Source organism: Phacochoerus africanus, chromosome 3, assembly GCF_016906955.1.
Source record: "Phacochoerus africanus isolate WHEZ1 chromosome 3, ROS_Pafr_v1, whole genome shotgun sequence".
In the NCBI taxonomy this organism is placed as follows: Eukaryota; Metazoa; Chordata; class Mammalia; order Artiodactyla; family Suidae; genus Phacochoerus; species Phacochoerus africanus.
The window spans coordinates 189148148-189168246 of NC_062546.1; the positions used below are offsets into that span (position 1 = coordinate 189148148).

At 38.8% G+C, this 20099-nt stretch overlaps 1 pseudogene; it reads left to right on the plus strand.

Annotated features, from left to right (window-relative positions):
• Window positions 1-3118: 3118 nt before the first annotated feature.
• The window catches only part of LOC125121993 (olfactory receptor 10AG1-like), a 30297-nt pseudogene continuing 13316 nt past the window's right edge, over window positions 3119-20099 (plus strand).

Consider the following 20099-nt stretch of genomic DNA (forward strand, 5'->3'; position numbering starts at 1 on the left):
CTTTTGTCTTTTTGTTGTTGCTATTTCTTGGGCCGCTCCCACGGCATATGGAGGTTCCCAGGCTAGGGGTTGAATCGGAGCTGTAGCCACCGGCCTACGCCAGAGCCACAGCAACGCGGGATCCGAGCCGCGTCTGCAACCTACACCACAGCTCACAGCAACGCCGGATGGTTAACCCACTGAGCAAGGGCCGGGACCGAACCCGCAACCTCATGGTTCCCAGTCGGATTCATTAACCACTGCGCCACGACGGGAACTCCTACTGTAGATCTTTTGAAGGAAGATCTATGATGAGAGAAGCACTGGTGGTCCAAATTGATTATGCAGGGCATAGGTTTGGGGACGAGTTAGAGGAAGGCAGGTATGTAGCAATGCCGACTTGTTTTCAGGTTCATTAAAAAGGAAGAAGGAAGGCAGGGATGGACGTGAGAGCCCTGTTGAAGGCTTGGTGACTAAGAGTTAAAGGATTGAGCATCACTGAAGATGAGTTCAAGACTAGAGGTGAGACTGTTAAAACCTAAGGAGGAAGGACTTCCAAAAGTTTGGGAAAGAGCTTCTGTGTCTTTCCCCAGGAGATGATAGCCCCTTTGGCTTTCCCTAAAGAGAATCTGGAATGAAAAAAATCAAAACCAAAAACTAGATACTATTCTCTCAAAACTGGTGAAAGACTAAAACGGTATTCTGAAGAATAAGTCCTTTCCAACATGAAAATTTATTGACTTGATGGAGTATTTGACTTAGTCCATTTTTAAATTCTATTATAGCAACGTCAGTATATATGTTTTTTGAGAGTAAAATCAATAGAGAAGAAAGACATCGCACTGCATCCTTATTGCTTTGTGTTCTTGTGATACAGGCTCTTGACTGCATAGGGATCTGGACCTTTCCCTTGGTCTGTGTTGTCATAATCTTCTTCCTCATTTTATATGCTTATAATTCCTGATCACAATATGAAACCCTCCTCAGTAGAGTGTGCTGAGAAACAAGCAGACTTCCTCTTCCCTTTCAATTACCACTCTCAGCTTTTCATTTTCCTACCAAGAACTCTTTTCTCTACCCTCAACTGGGACAATCTAGTTAAGCAGAAAGTAAGTTAACATACAATCAGAGTCTTGCTGTGTTTTTTCTCAATTCTTTTCACTCTACCCTAAGGAAGCCATCTATTTAAAGAAGTGGGAATAAAATGCTTAGAACTGGCTACTCTGGCCTCTCAAGCAACATAAGGCAGTGGAAAATAACTTTGGAAATAAATATAGCTTTATACACTCAACAGGCTGCTTTCAAATCTTTACATGCTTCTACCAATTGCCTATTTTTATTGTTGTAATGAAACTGCATGTTTATCACATTGTTCAAATAACCTCGCATAGGGTCTTTTAATATTTCGACTGCAGTGAGTTTTAATTTATGTGCTTTCAAATAAAATTGATGACTTTCCTAATAGAAGAGGATGAGCAGAAGCAAAAAGGGTAGAGAAAGAGCATTGAGTTTGGTGCAGAGTTGACCCCAAGAGAAGCTGGAACACTTAGGGAAATTCTTATTTACATTGATGATGTTCTCACCAGTATCTTTTGCCTTAGCAATTGTCCCTTTTCTGATTTCATCCAAGAGAAAACTCTCCTTAAATATGTGTACATAATCTAGTCTATAGATATTGAAGTTAAACTTCTTCATTGTGCAAATGGCTTTTGCTCAAATGGATCTCATTTTCAACTGCTGAATGCCAAGGTGGCTCCTGTACTAGAGAAGTTCATGATATGGTCTTGAGCCAGTTGGGAATATCACTGAGATTTGAATTCTGTCTTTGCCATTTATTAGTTTAGTCATCTTAGTAAAGTCACTTAACAGTTTGAATCTTGATTTTTCTGTAAAATTAGAATAGTAATAGTTACTTGACTTTTGTGAGAATTAATTTTTTGTATATTAGTTATAGAAATTTTTAATATCTTTCTGTGGTAACTAAAAATGGAACTGCTTTTCACTTCTCAATTAAATGTGACCTCCAAGTCACATATAAAGCAGGAAAAATATTTAAATAACATTTTGGGGAGGGGGACAATTTTCTCCTCAAAATCAGTTTGAGGAATCTGTAGAATGCCATATACAGCTATGGATTTGGAGTTTACTCTGAAGCTGGCAAACATCTGCATCTTCCACTTCTGGGTCAGCATCTGTTCTGTGTTGCTGCATTCAAATTCCAAATGTATATCTTTTTTTTTTGTCTTTTGTCTTTGTTGTTGTTGTTGTTGTTGCTATTTCTTAGGGCCGCTCCCGCAGGAATATGGAGGTTCCCAGGCTAGGGGTTGAAGCGGAGCCACAGCCACCGGCCTACACCAGAGCCACAGCAACGCGGGATCCGAGCCGCGTCTGCAACCTACACCACAGCTCACGGCAACGCCGGATCGTTAACCCACTGAGCAAGGGCAGGGACCGAACCGGCCACCTAATGGTTCCTATTCGGATTCGTTAACCACTGCGCCACGACGGGAACTCCCCAAATGTATATCTTATCAGCTCGGTGACACTTCCAAATTGTTTGACATCTCTGAGCACAATCTTTACGTCTGGCAGGCAGAGTAGGCAGAGAAGTGCAAAGAACTTGTAAAAGAACACCCAATAAACATTTATCACTGAAAAAATTAATTTGTCATTGTGCCCTATGACCTTCCTATGAGCCTGAGGGATTTTTTTTTTTTTGTCTTTTTAGGGCTGCGCCTGCGGCATATGGAGTTTCCCAGACTGGGGGTTGAATCAGAGCTACAGCTGCTGGCCTACACCATGGCCGCAGCAATGAGGGATCTGAGCGGGGTCTGCAACTTACACCACAGCTCACAGCAACACTAGATCCCTAACCCACTGAGTGAGGCCAGGGATCGAACCTGCATCCTCATGGATACTAGTCAGATTTTTTTCCACTGAGCCATGATGGGAACTCTCAGGGACATTTTTTTTTTTTAAAGCAATTTATTTATTGAATTGATTTTTTTTTTCTGCAGATGAGTTTATAGCTCTTGGTTTCACATCAAATCTCCCAGAATCACAGAAGACAAGTGTAACAAAGTAACTAAGAATTTACTGTGCCAAAGCCTATGTCTATATCCAATTATAAAAGAACAAAATGCAGTCAAGAAATGTAAATCCACATAGAGAAAATAATTTGAAAATTACAGAAACAAATCTTACTATAATGATTGCATTTGTTCTCTTGGGCTTTGCTGATATTCCCCAATTTCACTCATTTCTTTTTGCAGTTTTCTTAGTCATCTATTTGATTATCCTATTGGGGAATAGCATGATTATTCTAGCAACAAAAGTAGATGCCACTCTTCAGATCCCCATGTATTTTTTCCTTCCTAGAAATCTGTTATGCATCTGTAACTCTTTGCAGGATGCTCATGGACCTTTGGACACAGAAAGGAAATACTTCTGTTTTTACCAGTGCTACACCAGTGTGTTTCTCCCTTATGCTGGGAGGCACAGAATGTTTCCTCCTGGCTGTGATGTCCTAGGACCACCATGTGGCCATTTGTAAACCTCTACACTGTCCTCTAGTCATGAACTCCAAGGTCTGTGTACAGCTGGTGGTTGCCTCCTGGATCAGTGGGGTTCCAGTCCAAATAGGAAATACATGCCAGATTTCCTCTCTGCCTTTTTGTGGTTCTGACTGAATTGATCACTTCTGTGATATTCCCCATTATTGAAGCTGGCTTGTGGAGATATCTTTTTCAATGAGATGGGGATCTATATATTTGGTGAATTATTTGTCACCCTTTCTTTCATGTTAATTCCTGGGTTCTATACTAGAATTATCTCCACCATTCTGAAGTTGTCATCAAAAACAGGGCAAACTAAAGTCATATATATATATATATATATATATATATATATATATATATATATTTTTTTTTTTTTTTTGCTTCTCAAACTTGGCTGCCAGGTGGAATCACCTGTGGTTTTATTTTTTTATATATTACTCAATGAATTTATTACATTTATAGTTGTACAGTGATCATCACAACCCAATTTTATAGCATTTCCCAGGGACACTTTTATAATGATAAATACAACTATCTTAAGAGGGTTCTGGAAAAAGCATAACTTGTTTTATTTTCCAAAAACGCCTCTTCTCACTGTCCTTATGTTGACTAATAATATAATCAATTTCCCAACCAATTTCAGGGCAAGAACTATTGGATTTTTTATTTTATTTTATTTTTCTAAGTCCTTAGACTCCTCCCCTCATTCTCCAACCTAGTTAATCAATTCTCTATCATAGCCAGATTTGCCTTATTTTTTTTAAATGGCCGCATCTGTGGCACATGGAATTTCCTGGGCTGCTGCAGTCGGATTCTTAACTTACTGTACCTACAGAGTTAACTTCCAGTTCTCCCTTTAAAACAATAGTTTTCCAGCTTAGGGTGGTTTATAGATGCTTTTGAGAATTTGTGAAACTATGAACATTTTCCATAGAATAATGCACTCAGGTGTACAAAATTTTATAGGTCATTTTTAGGATAAACAGACCTCCCAGGTCCCATGTAGTTACCCTCTAAATGTCTAGGGGCTCAAGGTTGAGAACTCTGGGCCTGAAATATATTTTTCAATCTGCATGATCCTTTCCATTTTCCTGCCCTCCACTCTAGTTTCAACCCTCATCATCCATCGCCCAAATTCAACTTGGTCTCCATATTCCAGTGTGTTCTTCCTCCTACCCAGATACCAGGCTGCTTGCAGAATCTTTTGTCTCCAAACTAATATTTTTTAACTTGAATTCTTTTGAAATGTTGCACTGGTGATACATGGTGGTCCTCAAATTTTACTGTGCATCGTGAACTGGAGAGATTCTGAAAGTAGGCCCAAGATGGGCTCCCGAGACTTATGTACTTCAAAAAAATTCCCTAGGTGGTTCAATACTAGTGCTCTCAGGCCATACTTTGAGAAACACTATTCTGAGATGGTTTCTTGAGGCTAATTTCCTCACCCATCATTTTGTTTAATCTTGCATTTATTCTTTCACCAACTGTGGATGTTTAGAACTTATCCTTTGCTTTCATTTGTATATCAATGGAGGAAACTCTCTTCACTGTCACAACTTTGTTGCTCAGTACAACTGCAACTTTTCTCTGCCTTCTCTCTTCACCAGTTCTCTTATTAACAATATATTCACACCCTATTCCAATGCACCACTGTTATAGTTCATGATAGACTTCTGAATTATTATTGATTGTATATATGTTTCTTACCTTCATTAGATTCATTAGATTATGCTTTTTTTTTCTTTTTTAGGACTGTACCTGTGGCATATGGAAGTTCCCAGGCGAGGGGTTGAATTGGAGCTGCAGCTGCCAGCCTACACCACAGCCACAGCAACTAGGGATCTGAGCGCAGCCTACACCACAGCTCACAGCATCGCCGGATCGTTAACCCACTGAGCGAGGCCAGGGATTGAACCTGCATCCTCATGGATACTAGTCAGGTACATTAACCACTAAGCCACAATGGGAACTCCTAGATTATACAATTCTTGAAGGCAGACCAGATCCTGCCCTTGATACCATCACGGAATTCAATACAGAGCCTTATATGTTGTAGACATTCTGAAAATATTTGCTGAATGATCAAATTTGCTTTATATATACACAGTACATCTTTTGAAATATTGCATCTGTGCCCTCAGAGAACTCATAGTTATATGCCTTATTTGTGAGAGTGAAGTGCTGTGCTGTTGTGCTTGGCTGGCTTGTACTGGCTTAGGGGAAGCACTCATGTACATTTCTTCCCAATTCTAAGTTCAGTGACCTTTTTGTTAAGCTTCAAATCAGTCATGGTGATAGTACTTACACCTCGGGAGTCAAAAAATGATCCAAAGCAGTTTTTCATTTTTGTCTTTTCTTTTTGAGAATGATTTACTAATACACCATTGCCAAGAACCAAAATGGTCAGAGAATCCCAGTGTGACTTCATCCAATCCAATCTAATAGGAAAAGCTCACTTAGCAATCATGGGAGCCACCACGAATACATAAAAGAGCCAAACATAGATTAAAGCCTTGGGAACTTCACTCTCAGAATGGCATGGAGTAGAATATAGCAAGGCACCAAAATATAGGGTTTTTTTGGATCTTCCATTTGAAAACTGTAAGATATTCAACAAATTTCTTGCATTGCTTATGAGCCTTAATGTCATCACCTAAGAGAAGAAAAAAGTAATGCCTTCTTCTACCTATCCTAAGAGTCATATTGAGAAAAACACAAATGAAGACATGTGTGTAGAAACCTTTTTAAAACTGTAAACTTCTATCAAAACGTAATAGAAGGTTTGGGCTCTGAGATTTAGTTTTATAAAAGAGAACCCAGCTAGTAAGAGAGTGACAGTTCTTCATTTATCTTCACTAATCGATTTAAATTCATGAAGTTGCTGTATGTTTTAAATGCTGCATGTACCACCCATTTCCTACCCGCTATAACACCAAGTTATGATTTTACCTCTCCTCTTGAGATTTTCCCTTTATTTGCATAGACTTTTCCCTTTCCATAGAACAATAAAGCCTAGAATAATCTGCTCTTTATCACAAAATTTATTGAAATAGAGACATACTGTGTAACTATACTCCCTACTCCCCATACTATCAAAATAAAATAGGATTGATTAATGATTGACTAATTGAGCTTTAATGAGTTTATAAAAGGGATTGAAATCAAGGCAATAAATTAAAAGCAAAATAAAAGGGTAAACAAGAAGTGATGTTTTACAACTTGGTTCCACTACAGTCTGTGCTAACCAGATTAAAAAGTAATTGCTGTGTCAAGAAAAATTACAGTGGCCTCTGCAACATGAAAGAGCAGTGGGCTCTCTTTGTGTGTAGGGTGTGAAATAGAAAGGAAAGGAAAGGAAAGGAGTGCAGGGAGTGGGGAAAGGGCAGACTACTTCTTCCTGGTGGTCATTATGCTTTCAATACCTGAGATTTCTTCATCGAAATAGACATTATCATCAGCACATGCTAATGAGCTGACTGATTTCAACTGAACTCTTTCATGTCCTCTATTATCTTTGTATTGCCTATCAGAGTATATTTATGACTGCATAGTTTATCTATTTTAAATGTCCCTAATCAATGACATTGAAGAGACAAAATATTCTCAATAATTTAGGAGACTTTTTTTAACGGACAGTTTTTTTTTTTTAATAAAGAGAGTCACATATTATCTAAAATAAGAGGCACTGATCATTGGAGAATCAAAAGCCACCATAAAATAGGGAAATTCCATAAGTAAATTGGATGTAGCTATGTCTCTATAAGCCTTGATGATATGTCATGGGCACTTAGGGAATTGAATGCACAGGACCAGAGCTCATTATCTCTGAGAATTCATGGCTGGCTGGTGAGAAGCCTAAAGAGTGGCAAAGGGCAGATGTAGTAGCAATTTTTAAAAATAACTGTCTCTAGAATTTCCACAGCCTGAGAACCTATTCAATAATACATCTGAAAAGGAAAAAAATTAAAAGATACAAGCATCAAGATTTGAGATGGAATATCCATTGATCAAGTGACCAATCTGATAAGAAAGCCATGTGACCTAATATTATTCTGGTGCAATGTCAATAGCAAAGAATTAGAATTAACCAAACATCCCCACAGTCATCTATCCATTAGTTGGGGCTTTCACATTAGACTGAGAGCACTTGTGTGAGATTCCTGTTAGAGTCACAGTGGCCAAAGACTCTGTTATGAGATGGATGGTAATAACGCTTTCCAAGAGTGCTAGATCTGCCCTTCAATAGCTTGAGAATCTCGACCAGTAACCAAGTCTTATACAACACAGAGGGAGAGTGGTCGCGCCAGTAAAAAGGAAGAACAGACCTGCTTGTACGGTTATCACATACTAAATGAAGACAAATACTGGCTTGTGTTGTGCACTTACTTTAAGAATCTGTAATTCTGGTTAGATTGAGTTCAAGAAAATAAATAAGCAGATTTAGATAATTAAATAGATTCATCACCCCCTGGGGGATTCGTCACTCACTTAATACTATTTGCACTTAATATCATCCTTTAATAAATCCTTCTTTGAGTAGGTCACAGATTGAACTTAAAAGATCAATTGTTATTCCGAAGCCATATGATAGAGACTGAATGGAAAAGTGTCTCTCTTTCTTTTTCTAGTTTTTGTTTTTTTAAAAATGTAATGTGTTTAATATGTTTTCCTCTCTTCAAACGGTGCTTTAAAAAGCCCATGACCACAAGAGGCATGGTTCAAATTGATTTAAAAACTTGGAAAGAATTTTATGTCAAGTTGAAGAATTGTTTATCTTCATTTCCATAATGCACTTGTTTTGAGTTTGAGTTATTTTAATCAATTTTGCTCAGGCAAATTATCCCAGTTGCTTACAATTATTACAGTATTAAAAATATATATAATATACATGTATACAGATATATAGTCAATTTTGCATATATTACAAAACAAAATATTGATTAGGAAAAAAGCAGTGATTTAATTCAAAATGGGATAGTAGGAGTTCCCATCATGGCTCAGTTGTTAGCAAACCTGACTAGTAACCATGAGGTTGCAGGTTCGATCCCTGGCCTCTCTGAGTGGGTTGGAGATCTGGTGTTGCCATAAGCTGTGATATAGGTCGCAGATGCTGCTCGGATCCCATGTTGCTGTGCCTCTGGCATAAGCCGGCAGCTACAGCTTGGGAACCTCCTAGCCTGGGAACCTTCATATGCCAGGGGTGCAGCCCTAGAAAAGACAAAAAAAAAAAAGTATATGACCTGGTAGAAAAATATAAATGGTCCTTAAACATATCAAAATAAACACTGAATTCACTAAAGATAAAAAAAAATAAAAGTAAAACTACATGGGATACCATTTTTTTCACACATCACAGTGACAAAAATCTAAAAGTATAATGCATGCTTAGTTGGAAAGTTGTGGGGCAACAGAAACAGGAATATTTGGCCATAACTAGAAAAAGGAGTCAGTGTGTGAGCCTTCTAGAGTTTATACCATAGATATTCTCACGCGTAAGTAAGAGATATTTTCAAGATCATTCATTGTTAAATGGTTGTGGTTGGTAAAGAACTGAAACAATGTTAGTGTTTATCAAGAGATTACTGATACAATAAATTATGGTAGATTCATGTAATGGACTACTATGTAGCTTGAAAAAGGATAAAAAGGGTAAAGAATGAAATTAATCTCCTAGATAGGTAGATAACAGCTAAAAAAGCAATGTGAAGAACAATTTGTATAGTAAGATATCTTTTTTATACAAATGATCAAGAATAAAACTACATAGTCATAGCTGCATGTATGTACCTAGAAACTCTGAAAAGATACACAAATATCCATTGCACTGATCACCTAGACAGGCAAAGGAAGTAGGGTAGAAGGGCACACTTGATAGTTCTAAGGAAGAATTTTTTTTTTTGTTTTTTTTTTTTTTGCTATTTCTTGGGCCGCTCCCACGGCATATGGAGGTTCCCAGGCTAGGGGTTTAATTGGAGCTGTAGCCACCGGCCTACGCCAGAGCCACAGCAACACGGGATCCAAGCCGCATCTGCAACCTACACCACAGCTCACAGCAACGCCAGATCCTTAACCCACTGAGCAAGGGCAGGGACCGAACCAGCAACCTCATGGTTCCTAGTCGGATTCGTTAACCACTGTGCCACGACGGGAACTCCAAGAAGAATATTTTAAATGACAGCACATCATTTTGCTATTTTGCTTGCAATACTTGAAAGGCAGAAGCTTTGGGCAGCTTGAGTAAATATTAACTTATTCTTACATTTAAAACTGTTGGAGTTTGGTACTTTGCTAAATTTTTTTTCATTTGTTTCAAAGTGTATTTAATTTGACTCATTCACTGCAGGTGCAAAGGTGCTCCAAGAAGCTAAATTCCTGTCCTTTATTAGTCTTTCATGGAGTCAGTCGGCTGTTCTTTATAGACCAGCATGTGCATAATTACATATGGTAGACACATGGCTTTTTTGCGAGTGTATGTTTAGGAGGGCACATTGAATCCCTATCTTTGCAAGTGTAGGACGGTCCCCATGACTTTAGGACTTTCTCCTGAGTCACATTTCCATTAAGTCTCTCCTGTGTTCTACACATATCCGTACCTCACAAAGTAATTACCCTTTCAGTGGGTGGTAAACATTTCTCTCTCCCAGGATGACCACTTCTCAATTGAAACTAGTACCTGCAATATAACCTTCCAGCACCATCTACTCTTCCTTGCTAGCACTTGCATTTCCCAAGTTATTTCTGTAATTATTTGTTTTAATGCTAATCCCTGGTTCCCAAATATAAATCCTGAGGATAGAGAATGTGTCTATTTTGTCTCTGCTTCATCCTCTAGGCCTTGCACAAAGTCTCGCACAAAGTCGATCAATCAATGTGTGTTGAATTATTGAAACACTGTTCCAAATACACCCACTAGTAAATTTAATTTTTATTCTAAATAAACACATTATTTTTATCACTAGCTAGTATGTAACAGTGCATAGAAGACCACAAGCTGTAGCATGACCTTGCAGTTCAGGCAGATCTGAGTTACTTTTAGTTAGCCTTAACACTCACTAGTAGCTTGTCCTTAGACAATTTGACTTGCCTAGTCCTCAGTTATTTTTTTCCATAAAACAGAAAAAAAAAAAAATACCAGTGATAGTAAGCAGAGGGTTATTTTGAGGATTGAATGAAATCAAGAACACAAAAGATAGCTCCATGTCTGTCCCAGGATGAGAATTCCATTATGACCTGTTGTTGTTAACCTCATTGTTCTTGAGCTGAAGTGTTAGCCATGAGCTAGGTCTGTTGTCCCCAAGGATATTTAGTAAATTCATGTGATTCAGATTTATGACACGGCAAACTAACTAACTCTTTGGGCCTTTGACTTACCTCCCAAACGATCAAAGCCAAGATGTTACATCGCCACATACAAAGTGTCGACTGAAACTTATTGAGATTCCCTGTGTTACTCAGCACTTCATTGGTATTTATACCTCAAGATGTGTGATTTCATATAAATGTTTTCAACATCTAGGGTGAGAATTTTCTATGGTGAAAAAGTCATTCTTCTGTAAGGGATCAATTCCATATATTTCCTTTATCAAAGGACACGAATAGTATTTCAGAAACAAATCTTCAGTAGAGTTCTCCATTCGAGTAAATAAGAATGGACTGTTATTTTTACTTCTAATATTTGCATTGACCCTTTCCCAGGAAATCACAAAAAAAACTATGTCAACAAAAGTGATAAAACCCAGCGCTATGTTTTTGTGAGTCTGTGAATTTTCTTTTGTACACATTCTTACACAAAAATGAGACCTAACCACAGCTGCAAAGGCATTAAGAGAAGGTTTAAAGTGGTAAAAATCAGAGCCTGGATTCAGATCATTTAATTCCAGCTCTACCATTCCTCAGTTTCTAGCTGTGTAGCCTTGAGCAAGTTTTTTTGTTGTTGTTTTTTGTTTGTTTGTTTGTTTGTTTGTTTTAAACCACTCTGTGCCTCACTCTCTTTACCTCACTCTCTTTAACTCCTGTGGAGTTAAATGGAACTCTTTGGATGGTTGATTCAGACCACCTGATATAGAAATGCTAAGCCCAGGCTCTTGCTATGTCATGTGAAGAAAGTAGCATCATCATTTCTATTTCTGTAGGTCAGACACTTAAGCCACATTTACACATCCAGGAATTGCAACCCAGACCCGAACACAATTCCTTCAAGGGCAAGACACACATTTGTTCATGGAAATCTGCATGAACATCAAGCTCAGCCTGAGAGCCCCTCCACCCTTCTAGTCTGTTGCAGGCCTTCTGAACTCCACCAGCTCCCACACAGCATAGTGAGCGAAGCTGCCCCCTGCTGGACACGCTCCTCTCCCAGCTAATGTCAGGAAGAGGGCAGCATCCTGGGAGAGCTGCAATGGAACCCCATGCTGTAAGGGTCACTGTTCAGTATTTGGTAGTTACATTATTTTTAAAAGGGGAACAGATAGTATTTCAAGGCATGTGTCGTGTGGAGGAATTGACCTCTGGCATAACAGAGGAGAAAGGTAGGACAACTGTTCCTGACCTTTCCCTGCGTGTTCTGCACCAAGATTGAGCTAAAATCATTTCTGTAATCAGCTTTTCAAGCTATTCAGTTGAAAGAGTTCATGAAAAAGAATGTGGCCAATTTAAAGAAGAGCATCCATGTGGCAGGCAGGGTCAGGGGGTAAAATTTGCAGGGAACCCACAAATGTGCCAAGGGACCGGTTGCCTCTTTCCTGGAACAAACATGAGACCGAGTCCCAGGAGACTGGATTTATGTAAGGGTTTGGCCATGATTGGCTGGGGGCTTTGGATAAGATCCCTTAACCTGGCTTGGCCTCAATTTCCTCCTCTGTAAAGGGAAGGAATTAGACTAGAGGGTTTCTATACTCCCAGGGAGATCTGAATTCTCTATTCATTCAAATTAATCATTACAGGCCACCAGGCAAGTAAATTCCTACTAGGAAAGGGAGATCTGAGCAATTAAACAGAAAGTGAGAGGACTTTGCTTTTAGCAAGCTAGGAAATTATCGACTATTTTTATTCTTTTGTGTTTTCACGGATTGGGGGAATATAAGAACAGAGAGTTGCAGAAAGCATCAGGGGAAGGGAAGAAAAGGCTTATCCTTCTCAACCACTGGAAGGCAGTTGTTCCTGAGTGGGTAGCCAGGAGGCTGGGACACATTGGACCTGAGGACTGAAGGAGGCCAAGCCCAATGATATTTCTTAGCAATGCAAATGCTGTAGAAAGTTTGGGGTTTAAAACATTTCTTTTTTTCCCTCTATCTGCCCTTGCTGGAGGGCTCAAAATGTTTTTAATGCTGTGCCTAAACCAGCTCTCAGCATTCCTGAGGGCAATTCCCATATTTAAAAATTAAAGAATAAATTAATTAAAAATGTTATGTACGTGTATATATGCATATATTTACATATGTATATATTAACATACACATATTGTGTAGGTTTGTCTATATGTGTTTGTATATGTATATATGTATACCTATATATTTTCAGACCTGTGTGTTAGGAAAAACTGTGCTTTCCCTGGAGACTAGACATATTTTTCCCTTATGTGAGATGCAAAACTGATCATTCTTGCCTCTGAGCTTTATCACCAGGAAGATGGGGCCAGTTTTCATATCACTCTTTTAAGATTGTAGGAATCTAAGCCTGGCACATGTATATTCTGATTCTACCGCCCCACCCCCATCCTCCTTCCCCCAATCCCAGCCTCTTCTGGGGCCCTAACTCCAGTTCCAAGGGCAGCTGTACCTCTATCTGCCAGCCATAGAGAGCATGCAAAAGCTGTTCACCTGTGTCCCTTTGAGGGTATTTTCTTGTCATCTTGCTTTGTGACATAACTTATTTTCCATAGTTGCATCTTACTGCCACGTCTAGCCACAATTGTCTACTCAGTTCTGCTTCATGGCCTGCTATTTTGTTTGTGATCCAGGATTTTTATCTGCTTCCATTTCCAATGTTACTGTACACTCATTAGCCATCGACAATCATTGGTGAGGAGTTCCTGCTCTGGTGCAATGGGATTGGCAGTATGTCTGCTGTGCCAGGATGCAGATTCAATCCCTAGCCTGGTGCAGTGGGTTAAGGATCTGGCATTGCTAGAGTTGTGACCTAGGTTGCAAATGTGGCTTGTATCTGATCCCTGTCCTGGGAACCCCATTTGCAGCAGGGAGGCCATAAAAGAAAAATAAATTGGTAAAATAATGTGGTGCATAAATAACCAAAATCAAAAAATGTATTTTAATTTTTCATGAAGAAAAATTTCAAATATACATAAAAATAGAATCCTCGTGTACCCAAACTCATATTCCACAATTAGGAATTTATGTACAATTTTGTTTATCTGTAACCAACAACCCTACAATGTTATGCTACTCTACATTATTTTGAAGCAAGTCTCATTTGTCATACCATTTCATTTGTAAATATTTTAGTAAAAAATCTCTAAAAGAGAATGATTTTCTAAAAAAACTTTTTTAAATAGGAAGTAGAGAATTTGGCTATGGGGTAGGTGGAGAGATAAATCAGGAGTTTGGGATTAATATATATAATATTTTATATATAAATATAAAATAGAGAAATGATAAGGATCTACTGTATAGCACAGGGAACTGCATTTAGTATCTTGTAATAACCTATAATGAAAAATACAGAAAAAAAGGAATCACTTTATTGTACTCCTGAAACTAACACAACATTGTAAATTAACTATATGCCAATTTTTAAAAAAAGGCTAAAAATAAAAAAATTAAAAAACAGCTTTAGAAATAAAGTATCTGCCATTTATTGAATGCTTTCTATATGCCATGCCTTAAATATTAATTTATTTAATAAATTTAATGTCATTATCAGAAAAAAAATGGCTACAGGGAAAATTGTAGGTGGGGCTCTTGTCTCAAAGCTAACTAGTAATTCCAGAACCATTAAGGAAAACACTAAAAAAATTCTGATAAAAATATTTCAGGGTAATACTGGCTTATACTGAAACTGGGAAATAATACTAAACGGTGATTAATAACATTTGAAGTCTGGTTTTGTAACAGGTAGAAGAAATGTAACTACCTTGATAGCTGGCATGAAAACTTCTCCTCAAACTACAGAGCTACAGGACTACACATCCACTAGAAGGACCCAAATTTTAAAAACTGACAATGCCAAGTGCTGCTGAGGATACAGCACAGTTAGTCCTCTCTTAGACTGCTGATGGGAACCTAAAATGCTAAATCCAGTTTGAAAACCTGTTTGGCAGTTTCCTATCCAGTTAAACATACACCGGCCCTATAGCCTAGCAATTGCACTCCTAGGTATTTATCCAAGATAAATAAAATCGCATGTCTATGAAAGAATTGTTCAAGAATGTTCAGGTCAGCTTTTTCAAAATAGAGGACACCTCAGAGCTCTTTTTGTGGCTCAGTGGATTACCATCCCAACGAGTATCCATGAGGTTGTGGGTTCGATCCCTGGCCTTGCTCAGTGGGTTAAGGATCTAGCATTGCCACAAGCTGCAGTGTAGGTCACAGATGCTGTTCAGATTTGGCATTGCTGTTGCTGTGGTGTAGGCTGCCACCTGCAGCTCCAATTCAAACCCTGGCCTGGGACTTCCATATGCCGCAGGTGCAGCCTTAAAAATAAATTAATAAAAAACTTTTAAAAATGGAAACCTGGAAACAACTCAAATGTCCATCAATTGCAGAATACATATCGATACCAGGCAATTCTGCTTAAAAATAAAAAGGAAAAACTCTTGATAAATGATGAATAATAATGGGATGGTTATTCAAGTAGCATTCAGGTAAATCTGTCAAAAATCATCAAGCTATATACTGAAGAACTAAGCATTTTATAAACTATAAAGCGGACTTTAATTTAAAAATTAACTTTGAGAGAAAACTGACTTACTTGGAAACATACATGGGTTGGAGCACAAGGTAGGAAGTGAATCTTCCTGTCCCCACCTTTCATTTCCTGCCCTGTGTAAAGCATTGGTATCTGTGTTCCGGTTTCAGAAAAGGCACCAAGATTGCTCTATAAAATAGAGTGAGCATCTTGAAGGAGAAGAGAAGAGAGGAAAGAGAAGAAGAGAATGGAGCAAGGAGCAAAGTTTATGGGCTGAACATATAATATCTTTCTGGTACCCCTCGATGTTCGATAAAATTTATTAAACACAACAACTTTGCAAGTGATTTTGTTATTGTTCTAGAAACCAGTAGTGGATCTATATTTCACTTTGAAAAAGATATAATGAGGAAGAAAAATGGCTCAAAAGGAAAGCAGAATCCTAGAGGCAGAGAATGTGGGAAATGTATATACGCAGAGCAAATACAGGGGTTCAGATTTCCGGGGATGGGCAATTGATTGAAGCAATTTCAACTGGATCCCAAGTGGCACGGAGGCCTCCCAGAGGGCAGGTGGGCCAATGTACGCAGCTTTTCGTCCTCCTTTTAATCATACTTTGTGGTCTTTGATTATGTTCTTTAAGAGTTTCGTTTGTTTTAATAAAGAGATCTTTTTTAAGGAGAAATTATGCTTGATAAGGATTTCACATACATTAGGTTCGCTAAATTCATTCCCTATTACAGCATCAGCTATCACAGCCAAAGGTGAAGTTCCCATAAGCAGGAAGCTTACATGAACTAAAAGCTAAATGCCTAGGGAAAAAAAAATAGGTGTCTCTATTGGCATCATTAAATCCAAATCTATGAGGACATAATATGTAAACTGTACAACATCCCATTTTCAGACTATAGACAATCGGACCCAAAAAAGCTGAGTAGAGAGATACTCACTAGGGTAAGAATCAAAGCAATAGTGAGGGAAGGGGCCTCAGGAAATCACGTTGGCCAAACCAACATGAGTTTAACATGGCTCTTGTCTTTGGGTGCAGAGGAGAGAAGTAGGTATTTTTTGGCTTTTTTTCCACTTTATTGAGGTATACTCAACATACTAAAGTTGTACATGGTTAATATATTTTGAGGAATTTGAATATATGAATACACCTGTGATACCATCGCTACAAACAAGGTAAAAAACATACCTGTTACCTCCAAAAGATTCTTTGTGTTCCCTTTTGTGTGTGTGTGTGTGTGTGTGTGTGTGTGTGTGTGTGTGTGTGTTAAGAACAGTTGGCAGGAGATCTCCCCCCCTAACAAGTTTTTAAGTGCACGCTAGTTAACTAAGGTCTCTGCAGCAGATTTCTAGGACCTAGTCATCTTGCAAAATTCTAACTTTATGCCCTCGGAACAATTCTTCATTTTCCCCTCCTCCCAGCTTCTGGCAAACATCCTTGTACTCTTCGTCTATGAGTTTGACAGCTTTAAGATACCTCATATAAGTGGAGTCATCTTTATGTTTTCTTTAAATTTGCCTTCTTTTTATTTCTTCTCCTGATCTCCTTTCATTTTTTTAGTTTCTTGGAGTCTAATACCATGAGATAGCCTGGTACAGACCTGAATCGCTCATGTGAAGGCATGTGCACTCATCTAATTCATTGACCCGGAGACTGCTACTCACACAGCAGGACGACTCTCACTTTCCTCTTAGATAATTGCACAGTGCCACCATGACATTGCTGAGTTTATCATTTGCAAGATTACAGAATAAGAGGTGGAAATTCTCAATGAAACATGATCTATACTTTTGGAACCTACTCATCTTTATATCACTTGAAAACACAAAGAGGTGCAAAAAATTTTTTCATCTTCCTTGTTGCTATTCACTGACCTGCTGATTAGTTTCTCCAATAAAGGAGCCATTTACGATGGGGGATCTCAGGAACCCATGGGGATTTTATGTCAGAGGGAACCTTATAAGCTTTTCCTACTAAAATGTAGCATTACTGAAGGGCATATTAACCACAATAAATCTCAGCCCCAGTGACTTTGTGGCATCTCAATAAAAGAGTGTAAAAGATGTTCTCAGAAAGCAAGTAAAAACTGATCAGAGACCACTGAAGGCAACTTCCACCACATCATTTTTTTATTGTCTTACATACTTTTCTTGGCATGTTAACTATTAACCAAATAGATGCATTTCAAATATTAGACAATTCTATTCACACCAAGGAGTCCCCTCTTACATAAAACTGAAATTGAAATCATCTTATGTTTAATAGGAACAGACATGTATTTAAAGTGAGAAAACCTATAAAAATGGATTTTATTTTTATAGGAAGTAGAAGCAGTAGAAAGTCATTTTTAAAGAAATTACCTAATTGATGGGATTCTGGGTGATTTTATTCACTTCTTTGCACTTATCTGAATTGCCCAATTTCCCTTCAATAAATATTTTACTTTCACAACAAGAAAAGAAAATTATTGAAGGATGGGTAAATCGTGACATGTTTAACTGAATAATGAACATGGAATTGAAGGAATGGGGTTTACTGAATGAGGCAGATCTTTCTTCCCATCTGATCGGGAAGAGGCGTAACAAAATTATCCTAAACTACATAGTGGTTGGTCTGCAATGGAACCTTCCTGACCCTCAGTTTCCTGGTATGTACAGTGGAGGAAAGGAGGGTACCAATCCCATAGGGTTGTCAGGATTGAATGATGATTGGTAAAAAGCATTTATCTCAAGGCCTGACACAAAGTAGACACCCACCATGGCTCAGTTATTATTAATAGTTCCACCAATAAGACTAAGATACGACCTGCTCTTTCTCCCTTCTTTAGCTTAGAACACTTTCTGTCTTGAGGGGCTGTTTATACAGTTAATCTCATTGCAACTTTTTGTAGGATACAAAACCCTTTGCTTAGAGTCGTATAGACCTGCTATGCAAGAAAACACACTCATATAAATAAATACACATGCAGCATACACTTCTGTGTAAAAGTTCAGTGATTTTAAGTGGTAAGTCCAAGTCTGAAAGGAGGGCAGTTGAAGGATCAAAGACAAAAGTTAATCAACACCTGCCAAGGAGGCTGGTCTAGAATTGTATGAATGGCAGTTGCCTGTGCATTGATTAAGGGCTGGGGGATGTGGCTTAGATCACCACAGGTCAGCAGGGTGGGCAATAAATGTGTGTAAGAAGCAAAGGGAAGTAGGGACTAACTGGGACCCACATCCTTAACCCCAAGGAGGTGGATGGCTATGGAAGATATCAGGCTCTTCACTGGGTCCAGCCTGGAGAAGATGAAGGAGGAGATTCAGGAAGGCAGAACAACTATAAGGAGTGGTGTTAGCCTCTGCCAGGAAGGCAGACCAACGACATGCCACAACATGCAAAGGCTTCAACAGCACCTGACACCTGACACTGACCTTCAAAGAGTGATCACTGCTGCTTCATTCACATCTACCTTCCCAACCTTCTACACATTTTTCTTGTGGCCTGTCCTAACCCAGATACATACACACAAGGAACAGGGTTCTTGGATACAGGGCTGCAGTGTAGCTAAACTGACCTTGTATGAAACCACCCCAGGTGACCTTCCATGTAGATGCAGGTCCTTGTAGACACGATGTAATTTTGAACCAAGCTCAGTTGATTTCTACGACCATTGGCTCTGGATTTAATTGACAAAATAGATACTTTTCTTCTTTACCTGGGAATAATCTCAGGCTTATTGAAATCAACCTGAAATCTATCACAACTCTGAAAATTCAGCAAAGACAAGTTCAGTGAAGTAATGACTGAAGGGTAGTCAGTTTCATTCCTGCTGCCCCCCCCACCCCCATTAGTATTTTCCGAGCAGAATCACCTGGAGGTGATTGATCACTGATCCCAAAACAGAGTTTCCCAGGTCTAGGTCTGAAGTGTGAACTAAGAATGTGCACTTCTAACAGGTCTCAGGTGATGTTGACACTAAGGCAAGAGCCCCACCCTGAAGACCACTGCTCCCACTAAAGGTTCAGAACCATCCTGGGCTCCCTCAGGAACTCTCTAAAATTCAGATAATCATGCCTACTCCACCTCACTGAATCGTTATCTTGGTTTGGGGAAGAGGGTAGTTATTTTATTTTTAAAAAAGTTTTACAAGTGATTGTGATATGCACACTATTTAAAAACTGCATTTTGGGGGAGTTCTCATTATGACGCAGCAGAAACGAATCTGACTAGTAATAGGATCGATCTCTGGCCTCACTCAGTGGGTTAAGGATCCAGTGTTGTCGTGAGCTTTGGTGTAGGTCGTAGATGCAGCTTGGATCCTGTGTTGCTGTGGCTGTGGTGTAGGCTGGCAGCTACAGCTCCATTTCGACCCCTAGCCTGGAAACCTCCATATGCCAGGCGTGCAGTCCTAAAAAGCAAAAACAAACAAACAAACAAAACCCCAAAACTACAGTTTTGGAATGTTCACAGAGCTTATTTCCAACATGTTAATGGCTGTTCTCTGAAAGAAAAGAGGCTATTGTGATCAAATACAGTGTGAAACATGGAATTCAATAATGTTACTCTGGCAACTGTGCAGGACAACTACAGCTGATACAGAGCAGTTTCTGGCATCGGGCACTTTATATGATAAAGCAACTTGAACAGCAACCTCATGAAGAAGGTATTGTTATTTTTATTCCCATTTTATAGATAAAGACACAGAGGTA